Source organism: Zalophus californianus, chromosome 8, assembly GCF_009762305.2.
Source record: "Zalophus californianus isolate mZalCal1 chromosome 8, mZalCal1.pri.v2, whole genome shotgun sequence".
Lineage (NCBI taxonomy): Eukaryota > Metazoa > Chordata > Mammalia > Carnivora > Otariidae > Zalophus > Zalophus californianus.
In genome coordinates, this window is record NC_045602.1 from 16,998,148 (window position 1) to 17,025,329 (window position 27,182).

Genomic DNA, 27,182 nt, shown 5'->3' on the forward strand with positions numbered 1-27,182 from the left:
TCTTCCCATTGTTAGATCAAAATTGTCACAAAAGAGAAACTATAAGTTGTACATGCACTGAGAAACAAAAGCTGAAAGAGAAAACTGTAAAGAGGAGAGAGGTCTATAAGAACCTCTTAAAGAAAAGCTGTGTCAGTAAAAGATTATATTCTAGAAATGGAACTCTGAGGAAGAAGGCTGACATTGGAAAACATAATCCCCAAAGTATGGTTACATTTGATACGTGTTCAGGTTCGTTTTGGGAACCACCTAATGGTTTAAAGACCACCAACTGCATTGAAAACATTTTTGAAAAACCACCAACTGAAGAAATACAGGAAAATAACACAACGGATTTGAGAATAACAGTAAAGGCATCGCATGCTAATGAAAAAATTGTATCAGAGGAACACTTCAATGGTAAGTAGCTGTTTTTAAAAAGATTTTTTTTTTGTAGATTCTATTTTTGATTATTTTTGGCAGGTTTAATCATTTAAGATTTTTTTTATTATGTTCAGTTAGCCACCGTGTATAGTACATCATCAGTTTTTGATGTAGTGTTACAAAGCTGTGATCACCAAGACAGCATGGTATTTTTGATTCTTTAAATGCTTATTGGATGTCAAAATTATCCAAATTGAAAATATACTGTAAGAAAACTTACTGGAAAATGTGAGTAAATGGATAAACTGGGACTGATCACTTAATTATAAAATGGAATGTGACTATTCCTTTTTTGAATGGTGACCTTTGAGAATGTGATGAAGGTGGAGAGCATTTTTAACCATATATGCATGCACACAGACATGACATTTTTTAAAATTTAAATTAGCCAACATATAGTACATCATTAGTCTCAGATGTAGTGTTCAACAATTTATCAGTTGCATATAACATGACATTTTACAGATAATTTCAAGGGTTTCACAAAACTAAAGCCCCATAGAGCTCAGGTTAATAAATCTTGCTATTAGTGAGCTCCTGGGATCATTTTGAAGACCAGTTTTCTGTTCTAGGTTTCTTATCAGATGAAATCTATCTTTAGGTTTTTTGAGTGTGTTTTTAGCATATTGCTAATGCAGTTAAACTTATGGAATAAACTGGAACTTATTTCTTCTTAAATTTTTTAGATGTCAAACTGATTCTGTAATATGTTATAGCTAGAGTACTGTCTGATTTTTGCTTATGCACATTATATTTCATTTTCTGTGTGGATTAGTTACTGAGGATTTTGTGGGCTATAAATGTTCCCTGTTTAATGAATGGACTAGAAATCTTATTCCATGTTACAACTCGTATTATAGCCGGTTACATTCTTTTAATCAGTGGCGGGATCTTGTTTTTATTGATGTATTTTAGAAAGAGTATTTCATTTGAATTCATATTTAGGTGTTTTATAGTGAATTGATAAATGCTTTAAAATTAGCCCTTATTTTTGAATATTTTGTATTGAATTAGCAGTTACAGTAGAGTGCTTTCTATGTTCTTAGTGCTTAGTACCATGTACTAAGATTTTTGTACATATTCCCTCATTTAAAGCTTACCAAACTCTGTGAAGTAGGTTGATTTTTTAGGTTTGAATGGAGTCCCATTTCTTTGCCTGAATTCTAAATCACTTGAGAGAGGGACAAGGAGAGAAATGACTGGTGAGCAAAATATCACATTTATTAAAAAAACCAAAACCAATATTGATAAATGTGGGTTTATATCAGTGGGAAAATGGGTTTACCAACACTGAATCAATAATTTAGACTTATCTGCACAGACACAGAGGAGAACTTCTCCACGGGGGGGCCCACCCATGTAAAACATAAGGCTTGAGGCATTTATCTCCACAAAGGGAGGAGGAAGAGGCTAACCTAGCATGTGCCTTTGTCCTTCTAAGCCAACCAATCAGATTGGCCCCACTGCTAGTGTCAGTAAAGGAGCAAACAAACCAGAGGAGGGTTAGGCTAGGAGAGTGCCTCACCTGTGAGTACTTCTGCATGGAAGGAAACCTCAGGAATGGGAAGAAGTACCCCCCAAAATTCACTATTGTATGGATGAGGCTCAGGAAAGTTAAATAAATTGTCCATGGATATAAAGACAGAATCTCAGTTCCTTATTTACTAGCAACTCTGATGTCTCCAACTCCAAAGCTATTTGTTAATTACTTATACTGCCTTTTGAAGAGCAGTTCCATCATTTGAGGGAGAGTTTTCAATAAACTTTTGGCCCTCAGCCCATGCATTTTAGCACTTACATAAATTCTTTTATTCACATGCGTGTATGTCCACCTTCATGTATTTCTTATCAAATTCTTTAAGACCCCACTGTGGGCCCCCATCTCCATCCCATCTCCATCCTGCATTCCTAGCACACGGTGAATCAATGAGTGAATTAAGTAAAAGTAGCTATTACAGAAGCAGTTAACCAAACATCAAATTATAGTTCTAAGAAATAAAATTTGGAGTTTCGTTTAGGGTAAAATCATAGCTTTGAGACAAATATAAGAAATATGGTTTCATGGACTAAGAACTTAACTAATGCACTTGCTACACTCCGATTTAAAACAAAACAAAATAAGAAAACATCAGATGGTTCCATTGCCTTGAGTACTGTCCACACTCCTAACGTTTGTTAGTCATCCAGCGGCAGGACTGTGGTAGCCACTGCTGTTTGCTGTTACTACCTGCTCTGAATCTAGGGTAAAAATTGTGTGTGTTTTGTTTTTTTTTTTCTTGGTTAAAGTTACCAGTATTTGAAACTCCCTTACCTGTTAAGCTAGAAAAGTGGCCCCTAATGGCTGTGCTTTTCAATATAGGCTTTGCAGTGACATTAAGAAAGGAAGCTTTAAAAAATATTCTGATGCCTGGGCCTCACTTCTAGAGATTGTTGGTCAGGCTGTGGCCTTACTGTCAGGACTTTAAAGCTCCCCAGGTGATTCTAAGGTACAGCCAAGGTTGAGAACCACTGTTCTGGAGATGATTGTGGATAACTTCCTGAATTATTTTGTGAGAGAAAATACTAATTCTGGACTCTGTGAAAACTTAGAATCTGTCCCTCTGGTATTTAGAGTTCAAACTATACATAATGAGTCACAGTAATTCTGTGCTAAACTTAGTGTCATTTTGTTAGAAAGGGCCTTGAAGTACAATGCGTTTATTTTACCTTGCCCAGGTATTGTTTTAATTATAGAAGTTGCCTCTTATGTTTAGAAAATTGGCTTAACTTTCCCATAGTTTCAGCCTACTATAACATATCAATATTAAAATATTCAAGCAAATTGTTTTTATTTGCAGACTGTTTTCTCAAAATAAGTTACTAGTCTGTTTCCAGGATGTATTTGCTGTTGATTGCTCGCTTGCTTGCTTGTTTTCCCCCGGAAGTCCTTGAATAGATAATTATGGGAACTAGAGAACATAATAACCCTTTAAAAAAACCCCACAAAAATATCTAGTCACTCTTTGGTGATGAGGCAGTGCTTGATGCTGTTATGTGCTACCTTCCTCCAGTTGCTTATTTAACTCGAGGACACTTTTGAAAGAAATCTGGAATGTCAACCCAGTTTTGAAGAGAGTTTTGTCTGACCTTTTACGTTTGAGATGATATAGCTAGACATCCAAAGGGGAATGGCTGACAGGCATGTAAAATGTTAGACCGAATTCTGAAAATACACGATTTGTAAGTGATACATAAGTACGTATCACTTACATTATCAAGCAATGAATTGCTTGCATTGATAAAAGTATGGACAGTGAGGCCCCACTCCCTGAGTTTGAATTCTTCCTTCATCCCTTCTTAACTGTGAAATTGGAGGTAGGTTTTTTAACATGTTTCTGTCATTAGTTTCTTCATCTGTATACGCAATCTTCATCTGTATACGCAGCTAATGATGACAGCATTGGCTGCTTGTGAGGGCGGTGTAAGTTAAAACATGTAAAACCTATAGTATCTGGTACCAAGTACATGCTCACTAATTTTAGAAATAGCAGCTATCCTGATAAAGCTACATTTGTTTTTAAAATCTTTTGTGAAATAGTAACTTGAAAAATTGATGCTGCTCTGCATGAAATTGCAATACTTAGGACTGTGTGTATGTATGTGTGTGTGTGTATACACACATACACACACATACATACACACACACATACACACACACACACATGCATATTTGCAGTATAGTGGTTAGATTAGTGGTTAAATCTGTTTGGAAGGTAGGATTTCCGATTGAGAGAACTACAGTTCTAAATAAAGATTAAAATAGGTCATATGTATTTTTTCCAAAATGGGTATATATTAGAAATTATTTAAGAAAATATGTTTTTAGTTATATGTATAATCGTATGTATAATTTACATGCCATATTTCATTTTTTAAAATTGTGACTTTTAGAAATTAAGTAAAAATTGTTTATAGGAGGAATTTTCAAAATAAAGTCTTGACTTAAAGAAACCCATAATGCTTGGAAAAGTATATTACAAAATACTAATTGTTCTTTTTTGCTTGCTTTTCAGTGCAGGGAGATGAAAGCTCAGATCCTTTATGCATCAGTTTGGCAACAAATAATATATGGGATACCCAGTAATTACTGTCTTGTTTTAGATGCTCCAAATATATAACAAAAGTGGTAAGCATATGGCCATTTCTAATACTAAAAGTATGTGAAAGGCATCTAGATTTTTCAGATTATTTTCCTAGCAGACAGTGGTTAGAATGTTACAGAAATTTTATGTGACCTGGAATTATGATGACTTATTTTCAGAAAGGTTATTTAGGAAATGGGGTTCACTCCTAAAGTATTTTAAACATTTTATTTGATAAACCATTCTTTGCTTGTATTTTCACAGTCATTACATAATATTTCACCATTATCTTACATCTTTCAGGTGTCTTTCCTGAGTAAAGCCTTTGTTTCTGTTGCTACTTTGTAGAATCATCCTTGCAGTCATGGATAATATATAGAGAGTTAAAGCTACACAGCCATATTCTCAGGAAAATATAGGTGCTTATAGGACTGACACTTATTAGTAGAATATGGAAAAGAAATCAGACTTAATCCCATTCTTCCTTCTCTTTAGCTCATGCGATGGGATTTTCCTTTTACTTTATTTTGCAGTTGTATCTATTTTTAAATTGGCTTTATATTTTTGGTTGTTTATTTGTTGTAGATACTTGTGACATTCAAGAACACTACTGTTTAATTGGAGGAGGAGCTATTTTGTCAGTGCATTTACCTGTGAATTAGAATTTATTTTATGAGTAAACATTTATTGAACAAATTCAGAGTATTTTGTTGCAAAGATAGAACCATAAAATCATACAGTTGCACTTAAAGTCCATGTCTGCCAAATTGTTCTGAAGAACTAGAGATTTGGTGATTTAGAGAATATTTGAGAAAACTTAGAAATTTCCTAAGCTAGCTAGGGACAATCAAGTTTATCATTGGTACAATATTGTATATTGAGTGTACTGATATTGGTTTTTTTTTTGAGGTTAGGAAGTAATTTCCGAAATACTGCTGTTTATGAATATGAGTTTAAATCTGGTATCTTGAAAGTTTATTCAAGGCAGGGGACTTCATATTTTTACACTACAAATTAATTTTGTGTTTTGTGGTTATTTTAGAGCAGATAATTTAACAATGACTCTTTGTAATCTAATTTCTTTGAATACTTTTGTGTCACTTCCCCCATACCTCACCAGATTTTAGAGATTTTGTACAATTTAGAAAAGGGCTTCGATTGGAAAAATGATTCACTTCATTCAACTTCTGTGACTGTTGTATCACAGGGCTGCTTTTGTTGTTTGGTTTTGGTACCATAAAATATGGTAAAGATAGTGATTTGGTTAATTAAAGAAATGAATTTGAATGCCAAAATAAAGAGTAATGGATGTTTTTGGTACCAGTTTTATCAGGAAGGGCCTCACACCCCTTCAGCTTTTCAGATTTAACTCCACTTATGTGTCTTCAGGTATAGTATTTTAGTTTGGAAATAGACAAGCTTCACAAATTTATTGAAACATTTAAAATAACGTTTTTACAAGCCTACATTTCAGTTAATTCCTACTTGATTTTTTTTTTTTTAAATTTCGACAGAAGCCCAATATAGAAAGTAGCTGAAGATAGGATTTAAGTTTCCTTTTAAGATATAAACGATTAATTTAAAACTATGGTTTTCCTTTATTTTGAAGGCACATTTTCCCCCCTCTACCGTAGCTAGTTTATTACACTGTAAAATTACAACATGGAGGATGTATAGTAATTAGAGTACTTTCAAATAAAAAAATAGCATATTCATTTTAGGATTTACATTTTCATAGGATTAAGTTTTATTATATTTTACAGATAAGTCAATATTAATGCTATTTCCTAGTCTAAAACAGTTGTATTAGTTTGTTAGTAGTATCTGGTATTTTATGAATGTTGGCAACAGACTGTTGGTTCAAAATTTGGGAAGCAGTAACACATCTAATTTTTTTAGATTAAAATGTTTCAAAGTTGAGTGTTAAGCTTTACTTTTTAAATTCATTTTTAATTTTGCTTTATTCACATAAATTAAAACTTGCTATTTTTTGAACTCTCATAAAATGGTTTATAAGAATGGAAAATATTCCTTAGAAATGGATTAGTTTTTAAAAATATTCATATATTCATTATTCAAAGCTATATATATTGATACAAAATAAAAACACTCAAATAAAAACTGTTAAAGACATTATTTATCCATTTGTCTTTTCCTAGCATGATCACTTTGATTCTAAATTCTTCTATATAAGATGCTGAGTTGGTTAAATCTTAGTGTCTGATTTTTAAAATTTTAAAAATCTGTTAATATAACTTTCTGACTTATGTGCGTTTAACTCTAGTATCACTTTAAAAACTTGTTTTGTTATAGTTATGTACACCCAAGGGAAATTATTTTTGTTTTGTATATGGAGTATTTTGTGTTTAAAAAAATTTTTTTTCACAGTAAAATATTTAAGCATAGTTTGCTAAAGTCTGAATGTGTGTATATGAATGTGTTTTTTTAAAAGGGTACTATAGCATTAACAGAATCCTATCTGTGCATATTGTGATGAAAAATTGAATTCACTTTAATATTTCCCGTAACCAAAGCTAGTCCTTACTCAACTTAAACACTTAGTACGCTTTTTTTCTCTTTAAAAGTACTTCTAATTCTCAAGTCTTTAATTTTTCATTTTTTCACATTTGAAGGACTGTTGGATTTTTTTTTTTTAATTACAGATCTTTTTACTTGGCCTATAATTTTTTTCAAATTTTTATTCTAGTTAGCATATAGTATAATATTGGTTTCAGGAGTAGAATTCAGTGATTCCTTACTTATGTACAATATACAGTGCTCATCACAACAAGTGCCCTCCTTAATACCCATCACCCATTTAATCCATTCCCCCCCACCTTTTTTTCCTTTCTTCATGTTCATCTCTTTTGTTTCTTATATTCCACATGAGTGAAATCATATATCTTTGTCTGACTTAATTTGCTTAGCATAATAGTCTAGCTCCATCCACGTTGTTGCAAATGGAAAGATTTCATTCTTTTTGATGGCCGAGAAATAGTCCATTTTATATATATATGTATCACCTCTTCTTTATCCATCAGTCAGTGGATATTTGGCCTCTTTCCATAGTTTGCCTATCGTTGATAATGCTGCTATAGTTTGCCCATCGTTGATAATGCCCTAAACATAGGGGTGTATTTATCCCTTCAAGTTAGTGTTTTTGTATTCTTTGGGTAAATACCTAGTAGTGTAATTGCTGGGTCATAGGGTAGCTCTATTTTCAACTTTTTGAGGAACCTCCCTACTGTTTTCCAGAGTGGCTGCGCCAGTTTGCATTCCCACCAACAGTGTAAAAGGATTTCCCTTTCTCTGCAGCCTCACCAACATCTGTTGTTTCCTGTGTTAATTTTAGCCATTCTGACAGGTGTGAAGTGGTATCTCACTGTGGTTTTGATTTGTATTTCCCTGATGAGTGATTTTGAGCATCTTTTCATGTGTCTGTTGGCCATCTGGATGTCTTCTTTGGGAAAGTGTCTTTTCATGTCTTCTGCCCATTTCTTAACTGGATTGTTTTATGGGTGTTGAGTTTGATAAGTTCTTTATAGATTTTGGATACTAACCCTTTATCAGATATGTCCTTTGCAAATATCTTCTTCCATTCTTTAAGTTTCCTTCACTGTATAGAAGCTTTTTTATCCTGACGAAGTCTCAGTAGTTCATTTTTGCTTTTGTTTCCCTTGCCTCTGGTGATATATCTAGTAAGAAGTTGCTATGGTCAATGTTAAAGAGGCGGAGATGCCTGTGTTCTCCTCTAGGATTTTGATGGTTTCCTCTCTCTCATTTAGGTACTTCATCCATTTTGAATTTATTCTTGTGTATAGTGTGAGAAAGTGGTCTGGTTTCATTCTTCTACCACTGCTGTCCAGTTTTCCCAACATCATTTGAAGAGATTGTAACACCTCACAGCAATGGACAGATCATCTAAGCAGAAATTCAATAAGGAAACAATTTTTTTTAAAGATCTTATTTATCTGACAGAGCACAAGTAGGCAAGGTGGTAGACAGAGGGAAAGAGAGAAGCAGGCTCTCCGCTGAGCAGGGAGCCTGACTCAGGGCTCCATCCCAGGACGCTGGGATCATGATCTGAGCCGAAGGCAGTCACTTAACTGACTGAACCACCCAGGCACCCCTGAAACAATGGTTTTGAATGACACACTGAACTAGATGGACTTAACAGATATATTCAGAACATTTCATCTTAAAGCATCAGAATACACATTTTTTCATGTGCATATGGAACATTTTCAAGAATGGATCACATACGGAGTTACAAATCAGGCTTCAACAAAGTACCGAAAGATGAGATCATACCATGCATATTTTTCAGATCACAATGTTATGAAACTTGAAGTCAACCACAAGAAAAAATTTGGAAAGACCACAAATACATGGAGGTTAAATAACATCTTACTAAAGAATGAGTGGGTTAACTAGGAAATTAAGAAATTTAAAAAATGCATGGAACAAATGAAAAGGAAAACACAACAGTTCAAACCTTTGGGACTCGCAGAAAAAGCGGTCATAAGAGGAAAGTATATAGCAATACAAGCCTATCTCAAGAACCAAGAAATGTCTCAAATACATAACCTAACCTAACATCTAAAGGAGCTAAAAAAAGGAACAGCAGAAGAACAGAAATAATAAAGGTTAGAACAGAAATAAATGATATAGAAACACAAAAACAAAAAGATCAATGAAACTAGGAGCTGATTTTTTGAAAGAATTAATAAAATTGATAAACCCCTAGCCAGACTTATCAAAAAGAAAAGACAAAGGACCCAAATGAAATCATGAGTGAAAGAGGAGAGATCACAACCAACATCACAGAAATATAAACAATTAGAATAATATGGAAAATTATAGGCCAACAAATTAGGCAATCGGGAAGAAATGGTTAAATTCCTAGAAACCTATGAACTACCAAAACTGAAATAGAAAATCTGGAAAGACCCATAACCAGCAAAGAAATTGAATCAGTAATCAAAAAATCTTCCAACAAACAAAAGTCCAGGGCTGGATGCCTTTCCAGGGGAATTCTACTAAACATTTAAAGAAGATTTAATGCCTATTCTTCCCAAACTGTTCCAAAAAATAGAAATGGAATGAAAACTTCCAAGCTCATTCTACGAGGCCAGTATTACCTTTATTTGGCCAACAGTTTGGATATAATTTTCAACCTTTTTCAAAAGTCTCCAGCAATATATTTTTTCCTACATTTGACTTTTACAATTTTTCTTAGGTTATATTATGACAGCCATCCATACTAAGTATATTTAGGATTCCTATCCCCTTTGGCTAGGATATATTAAGATCTTAGTGTGAACTCTATGTAATAGTTTTAATATATTTTCTTTTCTCAGAATTTCTTATTAATCATAAGGTGATCAGTTGACTAAAGTTATATTATCATAATGCTTTTCCATAACATAATATTTGTCTTGATGTCCTCGAACATACTGATATCTCTGAATGTCTTCTCCTTAGTACTAAATCATCATTCTTTATGATCTAGTCAGTTTCTTAATGGTGCATTCATTCATCAAACATTTTGGAAATCACCATACTCAATACAGGAGATACAAAAATGAGTCAAATTCCGATTCTTAAGATACTTACAGTGGTGGAAACAAGGTAATTATAAGTGGTACATGGTATGTAATAAGGGTATATAACAGGTGCTTTAGGACGACAGAGGAGAGTGTACCTAACTTCCTGGGATTGAGGAACTGGTTGAAAAGGACTTTAAAAAAATATGATCTCTGAGCCTGATTCTTGAAAGATAGGTGGTATAATTTGTCAGGGAACTTAGGCAAACCTACAGGGAAGGAAATTATAGACCTCATAGTACAGCCAAGCATAACTGACTCAGTACAAACCAGTTTTGATTGCCAAGGCCCATGGGGAGTTGGGGATAGGAAATGACTACTCATGGGTATGGAGCTTCTCTTTGGGGCTCTGAAAATGTTCTGAAACTAAATGGTGATAGTGGTTGTACAGTTCTGTGAATATATTAAAATCCATTGATCTGTATACTTTAAAAAGGTGAATTTTATGACGAGTGTTTCAGTGAAGGTTCTTAAAAATTACATGTATGAAGCTTCTTTATAGCTTATGAATTCAATAAGCTATTCCTTGAGACTGTTTAGAGAAGAATGGAGAAATGCAATGAAATTCTGATATCTAGTTTAGGGATCTCAAAATTAAAGGGAATAAAATCTCAAACCTCAGTGTTCAAAAAATAAATGAAAAGGAGAGCCCTAGGAAGGGGAAAGTAACATCCTTTGCCCAGGTCATTCTGTGCATGTCATTATTAGCTATTGGTGTGTAATTCATTTTTAAACCTTTATTATTTTTAAGTATAGACATAAGAGGGTAAAAAGCAGATCTACAGCTAGAGGCTTTATTTCTGATTGAACCACCCATGTAACTGCTACTCAGTTAAAAAATGGAACATTACCAAGACTCCAGAAGTTCTTTTCCCTTTCTCACAAATATTTATGCCCTCCTATCCAAAGGAATTACTATCTTGAGTTTTGTGGTACTATCTTCATTTCTTTTTGTGTCCTTAAAATAATTTTACCACCTAATTTTGCCAACAACCAAGAAAAAAGTTTTATCTGTTAATGGTTATATAGGGAACTGATAGTATGCTTTTATATAGGTTTCTTTTTGCACAGTTTTTAAATATGGGATTTATTCTTTGTGTAGCTGTGGTTCATTCATTTCTGAATAATACTTTATAAAGTATTCATTCTACTCTTGAAAACTGGAAGAAATGTCATCAATTATTGTAAAAATACTGATGTGAAATACTATGCATTTCATAAACATATATGTGCATTTCTGTTGTGTGCTGGGTTCCATTGCTGGAATTGTTGCATCATTGGCTGTACACTAGTGAGGCAGAGAATAGAGGTGCTAGGATACCCACTGGATAAATAACTCTTTTTACCTGGTTGCTGAGTGTATTTCTGTGGTGGTTGCATATGATAAGCATTGGCGTGAATCACCAAGATTGACATACCAAGATTTACATGGCCATTACCAATGGCTCATCCAAATTCCTCTTCTACAGGTTTTCTTGTCTTTATTTTCCAGGTTTGTACCTTCTGAGCCCCAACCAACCAACTTAACCAGTTACCACTGTATAGAAGACTATATATATATATATATATATATATATATATATATGAGTTTTGAGTGTTAAAACACCCTTGCATTTCTGGGATGCCCATTTAGGCATGTTATGTAATCTTTTTAATGTCTTGCTAGACTTGGTGCTAGTATTTTTTTTAAGGAATTTTGCTTATGAGGGCTATTGGTTTATGTTTTTTTCCCTTTTGTGAGGTCTTCTCTGGATTTGGTATCAGGATAACAGAATGAGTTGGGAAATTTCTCCTCTGTTTGATAAATCTTATGTAGGATTTTATTATTTCTAACTCATTTTCAAAGAACATTTTTTTTCCTACTGTTTTTCCATTTTCCATTTCATTATTTCTGCTTTGACTTTTATTTCCTTTTACTCTGCTTGATTTGCTGCTTCTAGCTTCTTGAGGTGGACTTATTTTAGATATTTCTCTTTTGTAATGGAAGTGCTTAATGCTATAAGCTACTTAAGAATTCGTCACCTGCATCCCTTATATTTGGAAGTGTTCTTATTTTTTAGCTTATTTTCTAATATCCCTTTATATTAACTTGGATCCAATAACAATGAATTTTCTCAGCTTTTTTTTTCTGTGAATATCTTTATTTTTGTCTTTATCATTATTTTTGTCACTAGACATATTTTTATATCATACGATAAACTTTTTTGAGTGTACAACTCAGTGTTTGGCAGTTGTAGTAAGTTGGGCAGTTATCTCCGTAAATAACTTTTATGATATCTTATTATTCAGTATCGTTCCTGCAATTCAGTATGCATTCCTTTTAGGTACTTAGTCCATTTTGAATTTATTTTTCTGGATGGTGTTAAGAAAGTGATCCAACTTCATTCTTTTGCATGTAGCTCTCCAGTTGTCTCAACACCAAGTTTGTTGAAGAGACCATCTTTTTTCCCATTGTATATTCTTGCCTTCTTTATTAGTGCTTAATTGACCATGTAAGCATGGGTTTATTTATGGGCCTTCATTCTGTTTCATTGTTCTGTGTCTGTTTTTGTGTCAATACCATACTGTTTTGATTACTATAGCTTTATAGTATATGTTGAAATCTGGGATTATGATACCTCCAGCTTTGTTCTTCTTTCCAGAGATTGCTTTGGCTGTTTGGGTTCTTTTGTGTTTCCATACAAATTTTAGGATCATTTGTTCCAGTTAATATTTTGATAGAGATTACAATAGATCCATAAATTGCTTTAGGTAGTATGGACATTTTAGCCATGTTGGCCGTTCCAATCCATAACCATGGAACATCTTTCCATTCATTTGTGTCTTCAGTTTCTTTCATCAACATTTTATGGTTCTTAGAGTATAGGTATTTCACCTCCTTGGTTAAGTTTATTCCTTGGTATTATTTTTGGTACAGTTATAAATGGGATTGTTTTCTTAATTTCTCTGTGTTACTTCATTATTGGTGTATAGAGATTCAGTAGATTTCTGTATTTTGTATCCTGTGACTTAATTCTCTTGCTCTAGTTTTTTTCTAGAGTCTCCAGGGTTTTTAAATACATATTATCATATCATTTGCAAATAGTAAAAGTTTTACTTCTTCCTTACCAGTTTGGGTGCCTTTTCTTTTTCTTGTCTGATTGCTGTGGTGAGGACGTCTAGTACTATGTTGAATAAAAGTGGTGAGAGTGGACATCCTTGTCTTGTTCCTGATCTTAGAGGAAAAGCTCCCAGGTTTTCACCATTGAGTATAATGTTAACTGTGCATTTTTCACACATGGCCTTTATTATGTTGAGGTATGTTTTTTTTTTTAATTAGCCAATATATAGTACATCATTAGTTTCAGATGTAGTGTTTAATAATTTATCAGTTGCATATAACACCAGTGCTCATCACATCACCCAATTACTCCATCCCCCTCACCTATCTCCCCTCCAGCAACCCTCAGTTTCCTTCTCCTTTGTAGAGGATTTTTATCATGGATGGACATTGTACTTTATCAAATGCTTTTTCTGAATCTATTGTGATGTTTCTTTTCTCTTGTTAATGTGATGTATCATGTTGATTGATTTATGAATATTGAACCACACTTGCATCCCTGGAATAAATACTACTTGATTGTAGTGAATAATTTTTTTAAATGTATTTTTGGATGTGGTTTGCTAATATTTTGTTGAGGATTTTTGTATCTGTTTATCAGAGATATTGGCTTGTAATTCTCTCTCTCTTTTTTTTTTTTGTAGTGTCTTTGTCTGATTTTGGTATCAGGGTAATGCTGCCCTAATAGAATGAATTTAAAAGGGTTTTCTTCTATTTTTTGGCATAGTTTGAAAGGAATGAATACTATTCTTTAAATCATTTGAATGTTTGATAGAATTTACTTGTGAAGCCATCTGGTCCTGGGTTTTGTTTGTTGGGAGATTTTTTTGACTCTTCTATTTCATTGCTAGTAACTGGTTCAAATTTATTATTACTAGTTCAGTTTTGGAAGGTTATGCTTCTAAGAATACATTTCTAGGTTGTCCAATTCGTTGACATTATATTCTTTTGTATTTCTGTGGTGTTTAGATAGTTATTTCTCCATTTCTGATTTTGAGTCCCTTATTTTCCCTTGAGTCTGGCTAAAGAATTATCAATTTTGTTTATATTTCCAAAGGGCCAGCTCTTGGTTCTTTATCCATTTTTATTCTTGCCATCCTAGTGGATGTGAAAGGCTATCTTTTGGTTTTAATTTGCATTTCACTAATGATACGGAGCATCTCTTCATGTGTTTATTAGCCATTTGTATATCTTTGAATAAAAGTTTTCAAAAGTTTTCACCATTAAAATTTTTGTCTTTTTATTGTTGAGTAGTAATTCTGAATACAGGCCCCTTATCCTGTATATATATGGTTTACAGATATTGTACCCCATTTTCAAGGATTGTCTTTTCCACTTTGATGTCTGTTTGAAGCACAAATATTTTTAATTTTGTTGGAGTCCAGTGTGCATCCATATTTTCGTTGCTTTTGCATTTGCTTTTGGTGTCATACATAATAAATCATTACCTAATCCAAGATGATGAATGATTACAAAATTTTTAAAGTTTTAGAATCCTGATTCTTATATTTAGGACTTTGATCTATTTTGAGCTAATTTTTGTATGTGGAATGAAGTAGGATCTAACTTCATTTTTTCTGCAGGTGGATTTCCAGTTTTTACATTACCATTTATTTAAAAAGACTATTCTTTGTCCACTGAATTGTTATGGAAACTTTGTCAAAACTACTTGACCCAAAATGAATTATTTGTGGACTCTTAATTATCTTCCATTGATGAATAGGACTAGCCTTTTGCCTGTACTTCACTGTTTTGATTACTATAGCTTTGGAATATTTTTGAAATCAATGTGTAAGTTCTCATATTTTTTTTTTCTCAAAATGGTTTTGGGTCTTGTTTCCATATGAATGTGAGGGGGTCACCTTTTAAGTTTCTACAGAAAACCCAGCTAGATTTTATAGCAATTGGTTGAATCTGTAGACTAATTTGGGGAGAGTTGCTATCTTAACAATATTGAATCTTCCAGTCCACAAATGGAGGATATCTGTTTGTTGATCTTTAATTTCCCTCCACAATGTTTGTAATTTTTAGTGCACAATTCTTGAAACACTTATTCTGTTTCTAAATATTTTCTTTGTTGCTATTATGAAAGATATTTATTTCATTCTCTAATTGTTAATAGTTGATCTATTGGAATACAATTGATTTTTTAATTTTGACCTTGTGTTTTGTAACCTTTCTGAACTTATTCATTCTAATTTGTGTGTGTATGTGTATGTTTCTTTGGATTTGTTGCATACAGAATGTCCTATGCAAATAAAATTTAAGTCTTCCCTTTATTTGGATCCTCTTTTTTTTTTTTTTTTTTCTTGCCAGATTGCTGTAGTTAGAATCTACAATATAACGTTGAAAAGAAATGGTGGGAGCAGGTATCCATGTCTTGTTGTCTGTATTAGGGGGAAAGACCTTCTGTCTTAGACCATTAAGTATGATGTTTGTGGTTTTGTGTTAACATTTAATAAGGTTGAAGTTTTTTTCTAGTCTAAATTTGAGAGTTTTTATCATTAATAGATACCTACTTTAATTATTTCTCTTGGTTAAGTATCACTTTTACCTGTTTCTTTCCCTGTTTTTTTTTTATTATTATGTAGAAGACAATGTGGATATATGTTGTAGTAGTTTTGGGTTATGTTATCTTCCTCTTAAGATTTTAAATTTTTGTTCTGGTAGGTGGTTAAGTTACTAATGGATCACTTGGCTTTTACCCATCTAGTTTAAGGGAAGATCTATTTAATTTTGTTTTCATGCTTTATTCTTGATCCTTCTTAGGATAACTTTTCTGGGGTCTCAACTGAATGCCCAGGTTGTTTTCCAGGGTGCTTTACATTCTGGCTTGGCCCAAATGGCAAAGTCTCCCAAGCACCTTGTTACTTTTAGAAACTCTACTCAGTTCTCATCCTTTTAACACAGCTACACTAACTATATAGAGTCTTCCCCTGTAAATTTGCAGCCTAGGAGTTGCTAAGGACTTGAGGAGTTACCATGCAAACCTTTGGGGTTCATTCTCTGTGGCTGTAACTCTGGCACCCATATCCCAGCTACCATAAATCAAGGTCTTGAACCTTGATTTCTGCATCCTTAATTCAGTAAAACTACTGCTCTGTGCTTGGCCTCCCTTCCTGCACTGTGGTTCAAATAATTTACTTAGGGAACCTGGATGAATATAGACATTCTTCCATGTATGTCTCCTTTCTCAAGGATTACAGCCCTTCATGAGTGCTGTCCAATGTCTACAAACAGCTCTATATATTCTGTTTTGTGTCCTGTTTGTAATAGGGCAAGTCTAATATCAGTCTTATAGTCAAGACAAGAATTCTCTTGTTTTTCATTAACTTACACCATTCAATAAGGAAGCACTTGAAGGTAATACAATCACTTGGATTCTGGGCATATTGTTCTCTGACCTCTTGTTTTAATTTCTACTCTATTTCTCCAGTATAAGCTGGATCAAGCACCTCAGCCACTATACATAATTCTTCTTGACCTATTTGTTCAGTGGATGAGGAACCCAGAGTGGCATTTTTTCCAAGTTATTTTTCCCCCAAGTTATTTTTTCCCCATTTTATCTTAGGGTTTTGAGGGGCAGCAAAAAACACATGTGCAAGCATTATTTCTTCGTCCTGTCATTACGCATATTACCAGTTGCACTTTGGTCTTCATCATTTATTTCTTGATAAACTGGCATAGAAGATTGTAGTTTTCAGAAAGGGCTACAACACTGTCTCCTGTCCCGTTTCCTTTCCAAGGAGTACAGAGAAGTGGTGCTTCTTGACTTGTGTGATTAGGTTGTACAAGGTAACTCTAACTTGTTCACTAGAATTGTCCTGCTTAATGATGAGTTGACAGGTAAGTAGTCCAGTGACCTTGAGGTTTCCATGCTCTGAGGAAACTCAAGCCATGTGGAAAGGTTCTATTTAGGCTCTTTTCTTGTTAATTCCAGTGTATTACCACTTGCATATCCCTAGTTAAGGCCCAGACATTGTGGAACAGAGATAAGCCAACCCTGCTGTGTTTTGTCCCAATTTCTCTCTCATGGAATCTGTGACATAATATCATTATTTTTATCACTGGGCTTTAGAATAAGTTGTTATATAGAAATAATAACTGAAACAAACTTTGACACCAGATGTGAGATGCTGCCATAACTTTTGGACTGAATTGTGGGCAGAAACTGGAAGGCCCTTGAAGAGAGGAAACCTGACAAGCCTCAAGGAGGCTGTCAGTGAGGGCCTTAAGGAAGTTGAGGAAAATGTTGAAAGCTAGAGGAAAGGAGACTGGAGATCTTCGTTATATACAATAAAAGAATATCTAGTAAAATTGCTACTGCCACAATATGGAAAAAATGAAAATGTACCTAATGGAGAATTTAGTCTGAAGGGCTTTCCAAGCAATTACTGTATGCCTCCTGATTCTTTGTTTTGAATGAGAGTGCCTATAGAAGTTACTCTATGCTTGCCCCACAGTGATATGTTGGATGTGTGTGGGCTAACATGCCACTTTGTTTCATAGGCCTTCAGATCAAGAGGAACTGTACTTGAGGAACAACTACTGGGGAGCCTAATCTACACTTGGACCCGATTTAGATGATGACGTCTGAGACTATTCTGATGCCATCATGGATTGAGACTTTGGAGGTCTTGCAGGGAAGGGTGTAATGAATTCTGCATATGGGAATGACGTGAATTGGGGCCAGAGGGCGTACTATGTTATACCTTATTATCCAAAGATTGTCACGGTAATATTTAAGCTTTCATCCACTGTGACTTTGCTAGTCCTGCTCAAGAAAGGGAGGGAGTAAAATTACTCTTGGAAGTGGGTAGGCTTATGAGTGCTTTGACCAAAGCATAGAGTAGCAGTCATACCATGCGACCTTACAAGGCTAGTTCAAAAACAGCGATGTAGCTTTCACCTTATTTTCTGGAACACTTGTATCTGGTGCCTTGGACCATCATGTAAGAAATCCAGATACCACATCCAGGTTGTGAGGAACCCCAAGCCACATGGGGAGGCCATGTGTAAGGAGTCCTGTCAACAGTTCCAGACCCCAGCCATTTGAATTTTCCTTGCTGAAGCCATGGGTATTGATTGTACAGAAACAAGCCAACTCCATCATGTTCATCATATTCAAATTCATAAACTACAGGATCCATAAACTTAATAAAATAGTTGTTTTATACTAAGCCTTGAGGTAGTAAGTAGAACAGCTGGATAACTTCTAAACCACGTATAAAGAATCATTAGACCTTTTGGTGTATAGTAAGAAAGAAGGCCTGGTAATAAGTAAGTATGAGTTTCAGTGAAAAAGTATGACATGTTTTATCTGCCTAATGGCTTGCTTATTCATTTATTTGGTTTGGGATGTTAAGTTCTGTGGCTATATGCATTCTAGAGAGTTGATGTGCCACTATATATTAGTTTGTACTAGTTTATTTGTAAACATTCCATTTACTTTGCATTTTGTTCTACTTGATTAAAAACTCAATAAATGTTTCCTTCAGTTTGCCTCTGTGATTTACACATAGTTGTGAGATAAATACATATTAATTGAATATTTTGTCAACTGCTGAGGGGCATTATTCATGAGTTTTTAAAAAAATATGACTTCTAGATGATTTAGGAAATAGGTAATTATGTATTAGTATTAACTTCTTTATTAGTAAGGGTTAGTCTGAAGGAATTTCATTCTATGGTATACATACATATATAATTTGATTATTTTTATGAGGTAAAGAGTATAGATAAAAGAAGTTTTTCTAGCAGTTAAGAGAATGTTTCTATAATTTTTGGAGGGTTTTCCTGCCATCTAGTGGCAGTCATTTCTATAGTTCAAATTCCTTCGAGTCTTACTTCACATCTTTCTGGGACTATCTTAATTTTTTAAGACTTTTTTTTTTTTTTTAAGGAAAAAAATTCAGGTGCCTAAAGAGAAGGTAGCACCTTTTGAAGAAACCTGATATTCTACGTATACCTCCCATATAATTTAACATAAGTGAATAAATATGACCATGTTATTCATTCTTAAGTATAGTTTTTCCTGCATTTTCTTTTTTTTATTTGCTTGGGTTCTCCTTCCTTTTTCCATTCATAGATTTCTTTAACCCCTGCCCTAAGGTATGTCATAATAGTCTAGATTTTCTCCATGTGCATAGAATTCAGTGAGTGAATGAATATAATTACGTGAACATAAATACAATGACATGCTTTTGTTTTAGAAAAAAGATCACATACAATTTTTCTGCATTTTGCTTTTATCACCTAGCATATCAGAAATATAAGAAGTAATGTAGTTCTATTCTTTTAAATGTATGCAGGATTTTTAAAAAGTGCAGATGAATTTAATTTTCTCAGCAACTTCTCTTTTGATAGACCTTTATTTTTGCATTTTTTTGCCACTTTGAAGTTGACTGTAATAAATATCTGCATGTATATCCTTATATAGGGGTAAATTTGTTTCTCTGAGATAGCCTTTTAGTAGCGAGATTGCTGGGTGAAAAAACGTATTTTTAATTTGAATAGATGTTACCACGTTGCTTTTATTTTTATTTTTAAAGATTTTATTTGACAGAGGGAGACACAGTGAGAGAGGGAACACAAGCAGGGGGAGTGGGAGAGGGAGAAGCAGGCTTCCCGCAGAACAGGGAGCCTGATGCGGGGCTAGAGCAGAGCAGGGAGCCAGATGCGGGGCTAGATCCCAGGACCCCGGGACTAGACCTGAGCCAAAGGCAGATGCTTAACGACTGAGCCACCCAGGCACCCCAACCATGTTGCTTTTAAAACAGCTGAAATGTCAGCAGTGTATGAGAACACCTTTTCCCTATGTTACCATTAGTACATTTTATAGAATTTTAAACATTTTTGCCTGTATAAGAGGTAAAAATGATTATTTTCTTAATTACTAGAGAATTTGAATAATTCTACATGTTTGTTGACTGAATTCTATGAATTTTCTAATTTTAATGCTTGCACGTTGTATATTGTAAGATGTTAACCCTTACCATCCCAATTTACAAATCTTTTGTACAAAAGATAACAAAGTTGTAACTCTTCATACAATTAAATAGGTCTAGCTTTTGTTTTAGACAGAGTTCCCTGCATGTAATGAAGAAAGTCTCACACACATGGATTGTACCTTCCAGGTTCCATACCTACCCCCCCCCCCCGCTGTTTTTTGTTGTTTTTTTTTTTTTGCAATTTTTATTGTCTGAGTTTTAAGTTTAAATTTTAACACATCTGGAATTTAGTAATTAAACTTTTCAGAATTGAAAGATAACATACATGGTGAAGTGCAGTATTAAAGGATTATCAAAGCAAACAGATCCACGTAATCAGCCAGTCACTCAGAATGATTCTAGTCTCTTAATTACTAAAACTGCATTATCCTAGATACTACTGTGATGATATCTATGATAATTGCCTTCCTGCTTTTCTTCATATTTTTGCCTCCTAAACTGTATCTCTAAACATTATAGTTTAGTTTGTTGCTCATTGACCTTAATATAAAATAATATGTATTTTTATATCCAGTATCTTCTGTTTAACATTTTGTTGGTGAATTTTATCTACATTGTGGTGTGCAGCAGTTCATTCTCCTTGCTGTATGGTATTCCATTGTGTGAATGTGATCCACTCTTGATGGATATTTGGATTTTTTTTTCAATTACTGGCCATATAGAATATGGCTATGAACATTCTTGTGTGTTACTCTTGATGCTTTTGTGCATACATTTCCGTTGGATATAGATTTCAGAGAGAAATTGATGACTCATAGGGCATGTAGATTTCCAACTTTAGTAAGTCAGTAATTACTACCCAGAAGTTTTCCAAAGTCATACCAGTTTATAGTTCCACCAGTGAGTAAGAAATCTAGCATTCCACATCTTCGCCAATAGTTATAATTGTCTTTTTAAATCCTACCCATTTTTATGGGTAGATACTGGTATCTCACTGTAATTTTAGTTTGCATTTCTGATTACTAAAGTTGAACAACTTGCCTATGTTCAGTGGTCACTAAGTTGGGAATTGCTCTTGGCCACTTTTCTACGGGTAGATATTTTCTTACTGATTTGTAGGAATTCTTTATATATTTTGAATCAGGCTCTTTGTTTTTCACTTAGTGCCTTTTTTTTTAAACTTTATAATGGTATATTATTTTTGATTAACAGAAACTCTTAATTCTACATTTATTTTCCTTTATGTTTAGTGCTTTTTGTCCTGTTGAAGAAATTTAAACATACCCCAAACTCATGGAAAATGTTTCCTAGAAGAATTTTATTAAGTTCACTTTACAACTCACTTAAAAATTTTTATGTAAGTGACAAGAAATGGGTCAATATTCACTTTTTACATATAGATTTTCATTTGACCCCATAGCATTTATTGGAAAAGGCTATACATGCTCTGTTTAACTGATAAGTCCTCTTGGACATAAATCAAGTGTTTATTATCCTGGGTAGGCTTCTGGACTCCGTGTTCTTTCATGGACAATACCATAAAATCCATACCCTGCTGTCTTAATTACTATAGCTTTACACTAAGTCTTGATAGCTGCCAGTATTCACTGGCTTCTTAAAGATGCCTTAGCTCTTTGCTTTTGCATTTCCATAAACGTTTTAATGCTAGCCTTTTAATTTTCTACAAAAATATGCTGTTATTTTCATTATGATTTCATTCAATCTGTAGATCATTTGGAGAAGATTTATAGCTTCATAATACTGAATCTTCAAGTCTTTGAATATGGTGTGTTCTTACATTTACTTAAATTCTTTAAAGTCCTTTAAAATTCTTCTTAAATACTTTGTAATTTTCATAAGAATCTCGTACATCTTTAGACCTATTTCTGGGTATTTGATATTTAGATGTTACTGGTATAATTTTTTAATTTTTAAAAATATTTTTTAAATTTTATTCTGTTAGTCACCATACATTACATCATTAGTTTTTGATGTAGTGCTCCATGATTCATTGTTTGCGTAAAACACCCAGTGCTCCATTCAGTATGTGCCCTCTTAAATACCCATCACCAGGCTAACCCACCCCCCATGCCCCTCCCCTCTAGAACCCTCAGTTTGTTTCTCAGAGTCCATAGTCTCTCATGGTTCGTCTCCCCCTCCAAATCACCCCCACTTCATTTTTCCCATCCTACTACTTTTTTTTTTTTTTAACATATATTACTTATTTCAGAGGTACAGGTCTGTGATTCAACAGTCTTACACAATTCACAGCACTCACCATAGCACATACCCTCCCCAGTGTCCATCACCCAGCCACCCCATCCCTCCCACCCCCCACCACTCCAGCAACCCTCAGTTTGTTTCCTGAGATTAAGAATTCCTCATACCAATGAGATCATATGATACTTGAATTTCTCTGATTGACTTATTTCGCTTAGCATAATACCATCCAGTTCTATCCACATCATTGTAAATGGCAAGATTTCGGTTTTTTTTGATGGCTGCATAATAGTCCATTGTATATATACCCCACATCTTCTTTATCCGTTCATCTGTTGATGGACATCTTTGCTTTTTCCATAGTTTGGTTGCTGTGGACATTGCTGCTATAAACATTAGGGCGCACATGCCCCTTCAGATCACTGCATTTGTATCTTTGGGGTAAATACCCAGTAGTGCAATTGCTGGGTCATATGGTAGCTCTATTTTCAACTGTTTGAGGAACCTCCATACTGTTTTCTAGAGTGGCTGCTTGCATTCCCACCAAAAGTGTAGGAGGGTTCCCCTTTCTCCACATCCTCACCAGCATCTGTTGTTTCCTGACTTGTTAATTTTAGCCATTCTGACTGGTATGAGGTGGTATCTCATTGAGGTTTTGATTTGGATTTCCCTGATGCCAGTTGGTGTTGAGCACTTTTTCATGCGTCTGTTGGCCATTTGGATGTCTTCTTTGGAAAAATGTTCATGTCTTCTGCCCATTTCTTGATTGGATCATTTGTTCTTTGGGTGTTGCATTTGATAATATCTTTATAGATTTTGGGTACTAGCCCTTTATCTGATATGTCATTTGCAAATATATTTTTCCTTCTGTCAGTTGTCTTTTGGTTTTGTTGACTGTTTCCTTTGCTGTGCAAAAGCTTTTTATCTTGATGAAGTCCCAATAGTTCATTTTTGCCCTTGCTTCCCTTGCCTTTGGTGATATTTCTAGGAAGAAGTTGCTGCAGCTGAGAGGTTGCTGCCTGTGTGCTCCACAAGGATTTTGATGGACTCCTGTCTCACATTTAGGTCTTTCATCCATTTTGAGTCTATTTTTGTGTGTAGCGTAAGGAAATGGTCCAGTTTCATTCTTCTGCATGTGGCTGTCCAATTTTCCCAACACCATTTGTTGAAGAGACTGTCTTTTTTTTTCCACTGGACATTCTTTCCTGCTTTGTTGAAGATTAACTGACCGTAGAGTTGAGGGTCCATTTCTGGGCTCTCTACTGTGTTCCATTGATCTATGTGCCTGTTTTTATGGCAATAGCATACTGTTCTGATTACTATAGCTTTAATAGTATATGTTGTGATACCTTCAGCTTTGTTATTTCTGAAAATAGCTTTGGCTATTTGGCGTCTTTTGTGGTTTCATACAAATTTTATGGTGATTTGTTCTAGTTATGTGAAAAACGTTGTTGGTATTTTGATAGAAGTTGCACTGAATCTGTAGATTGCTTTGGGTAGTTGGAGACTTTAATAATATTCTTCCAGTCTGTGAACATGATATCTCTATTTGTGTCTTCAGTTTCATTCATTGACATTTTATAGTTTTTGGAGTACAGGTCTTGCACCTCTTTGGCTAAGTTTATTCCAAGGTAATTTATTATTTTTGCTGCAATTGCAAATGCATTGTTTGGGGATTTAAATGGGACTGTTTTCTTAATGTCTCTTTGTGCTAATTCATTTTAATGTAAAGAAGTGCAGCTGGTTTTTGCATATTTTGTACCCTGCAACTTTACTGAATTCACTGTAATAATTTTTTTTTTTGGTGGAGTCTTTAGAGTTTTTTGTATATTGTATCATGTCCTTTGCAAATAGTGATAGTTATACTTCTTCCTTACCAATTTGGATGCCTTTTTTTTTCTTTTCTCTGATTGCTATGGTTAGCATTTCTAGTACTATGTTGAATAAAAGTGGTGAGAGTGGATATTCTTATCTTGAAGAACTATCAGTTTTTCATCATTGACTATGATGTTAAATATGGGTTTCTCATATATTGCCTTTGCCTTTCTTATGCTCAGGTGTGTTCCCTCTAAACCCACTTTGTTGAGAGTCATTATGAATGAATGTTGAATTTTGTCAAGCTTTTTCCACAACTATTGTGATGGTTATATTTAGTGTTCATTTTGTGGATGTGATGTATCATTTTGATTTATGAATATTGAACCATTCTTGTATCTCTGTAGTATATCCCACTTGGTTATGGTGAATGATCCTTTCAATGTATTGTTGAATATGGTTTGCTAATATTTTGTTGAGGATTTTTGCATCTGTGTTCATCAGGAATATTAGCAGGTTTTCTTTCTGTTGTGTTTTTGGTTTTGGTATCACTGTTATGCTGGCCTTGTTGAATGCATTTGGAAGCTTTCCTTTTATTATTATTTTTCCTGAATAGTTTGAGGGGAACAGGTATTAACTCTTTGATGCTTGATAAAATTCACCTGTGAATCTTTTTTTTTTTTAAGATTTTATTTATTTATTTGACATAGACAGAGTGGGCACAAGCAGGGGGAGTGGTAGGCAGAGGCAGAGGGAGAAGCAGGCTCCCCACAGAGAAGGGGGAGCCCGATGTGGGACTCAATCCCAGGACTCCGGGATCATGACCCGAGCCGAAGGCAGTCGCTTTACCAACTGAGCCACCCAGGCGCCCTCACCTGTGAATCTTAAGGAATCAAAAAACACGCTCACTGGACTGGAGAGAAGAGTGAATGAATCAGCACTTTAACAAAGAGATGGAAAATATAAAAACCAATCAGATTTGAAGAATATAATAACTGAAATGAAATATGCACTAGAAGAAATCAGCAGTAGATTAAAGGATGCAGAAGAATGGCTCAGCAATCTGGAAGACAGGGTAATGGAGAGCACCCAAGATGTACAGCACAAAGAAAAAGGAACGAAAGAATATGATGGGTTAAGGGATCACTTGGACGACATCAAGCAAACAGTTGCATTATATGGGTCCCTGAAGGATAAGAGAAAGGGGCAGAAAACTTATTTGAAGAAGAAAGAATAGCTAAAAAATTCCCTAACCTGGGGAAGGAAACAAACACCCAGGTTCAAGAGCACAGAGTTTCAAATAAGATGAACCCAAGAAGGTCCACACCATGACACATTATAATTAAAATACTGAAGATTAAAGATAGAGAATTTTAAAAGCAGCAAGAGAAAGGAAGACAATTATATATAAGGGAAACCCTGTAAGGTTAGCAGCTGATTTCCCCCCCCCCCGCAGCAGAAAGGCCAGAAGGGAGTGGCTTGATGAATTCAAAGAAGTGAAAGGAAAGAAAACCTATAGCCAAGAATATACTCTACATGGCAAAGTTACTTCAGAATTGAAAGAGAGTTTTCTAGACAAACATAAGTTAAAGGAGTTCATCACCACTAAATGGGCCTTACAAGAACTTAAAGGGACTTTTAAAGTGGAAAAGAAAAGGCCATAATTAGAAGAAAATTATGAAAGGAAAAATTTTCATGGATAAAAGCAAACATACCATAAAGGTAGTAGAACAGTTACTTATGAGCTAGTATAAGGGCTAAAAGACAAAAATAGTAAAACCAATTATATCCAAAAAAATAAGGGGACACAAAATAAGTTCTACAATATGACAGCACAAATTTATTATATATATATGTGTGTGTGTGTATATATATGTGTATATATATATATGTTGTGATACCTTCAGCTTTGTTATTTCTGAAAATAGCTTTGGCTATTTTATATATCCACATATATACATATACATATATATATGTGTGTGTATATATATATATATACACATATATATATATATATATATATATGGTCATTAAGCACATACACATTTGAATTGTCCTATCTACCTGGTAGTTTTACCTTTTTGTCATTATAAAAGACTCCTTTTTACCTTTAATAGAGTTTCTGGCTTTAATGCCCACTTTGATAATATAGCTACACCAGCTTTTGGCTTTTGTTTAGTGTTTGGATGATTTTCCATGTACTTTTCCTCTCCTTTTAGTTTCACACTTCCTTTGGCCTTCTACTTAATGTGTGTGTGTCATATGCAATTTGTAGTTATTTTCTTTCAGTGTGAATATATTTATATTAAAGGGAGTACTTCTTGACTTTTATGTAATTAGGGATATACTTGGTGTACATACTTTATCTTACCATTTGTTTTCTCTTTGTCCTACCTGTTCTTTTTTTCTCATTTTCTTTTGAATCCTCAGTTTATTACATTTTTCTATTAGCTTTAGTTACACTTTGTTTCACAATTTCTTAAATGGTTACCCAGGGATTATCACATGATTTCTTGATTTAGTAGAGTCTAAGTTATTTTTCTACTTCGTATACGTTGATATTGTTGCAGGATTGCAGGGTTCTTGTCTCACAGAGTCGAAGAATGAATCTCTTGGACACAACAGGGCGAAGGTGAGAGCAGAAAGGAAAGGAGCAGCTCTCTAGAGCAAGGGGGTCCCGAATGGGTTGCCACTGAGGGCTTTTAGTGGCAGTCTTTTATTGAGAACTGACTGGGAAGCTCATGGCCTTAAGATTCTTGTGCCATCTTGGTTTGAGCAAGGACTATTGATAACACCCATAATGATGTAATTCTTTGGTCATTTTCTGTGATACGCTGTAGCTGCCAAAGAAAAATACCCCCAACCATCCGAGGCCAGGTGGTCTGTTTTCTTATCTCTTGTTCATGCAATCTTAGCACCTCTGCCTGCCAGGAAGAGTCTGAGTCTA

At 34.3% G+C, this 27,182-nt stretch overlaps 1 long non-coding RNA gene across 1 annotated transcript; it reads left to right on the forward strand.

Moving 5' to 3' along the window:
- Positions 1 to 32: 32 nt before the first annotated feature.
- LOC113937889 lies at positions 33 to 18,736 on the forward strand. The gene is made up of 3 exons (XR_003524751.2): positions 33 to 399; positions 4,476 to 4,588; positions 17,760 to 18,736. It is a non-coding gene; the product is annotated as an uncharacterized LOC113937889 (long non-coding RNA).
- The last annotated feature ends 8,446 nt before the right edge of the window (positions 18,737 to 27,182 follow it).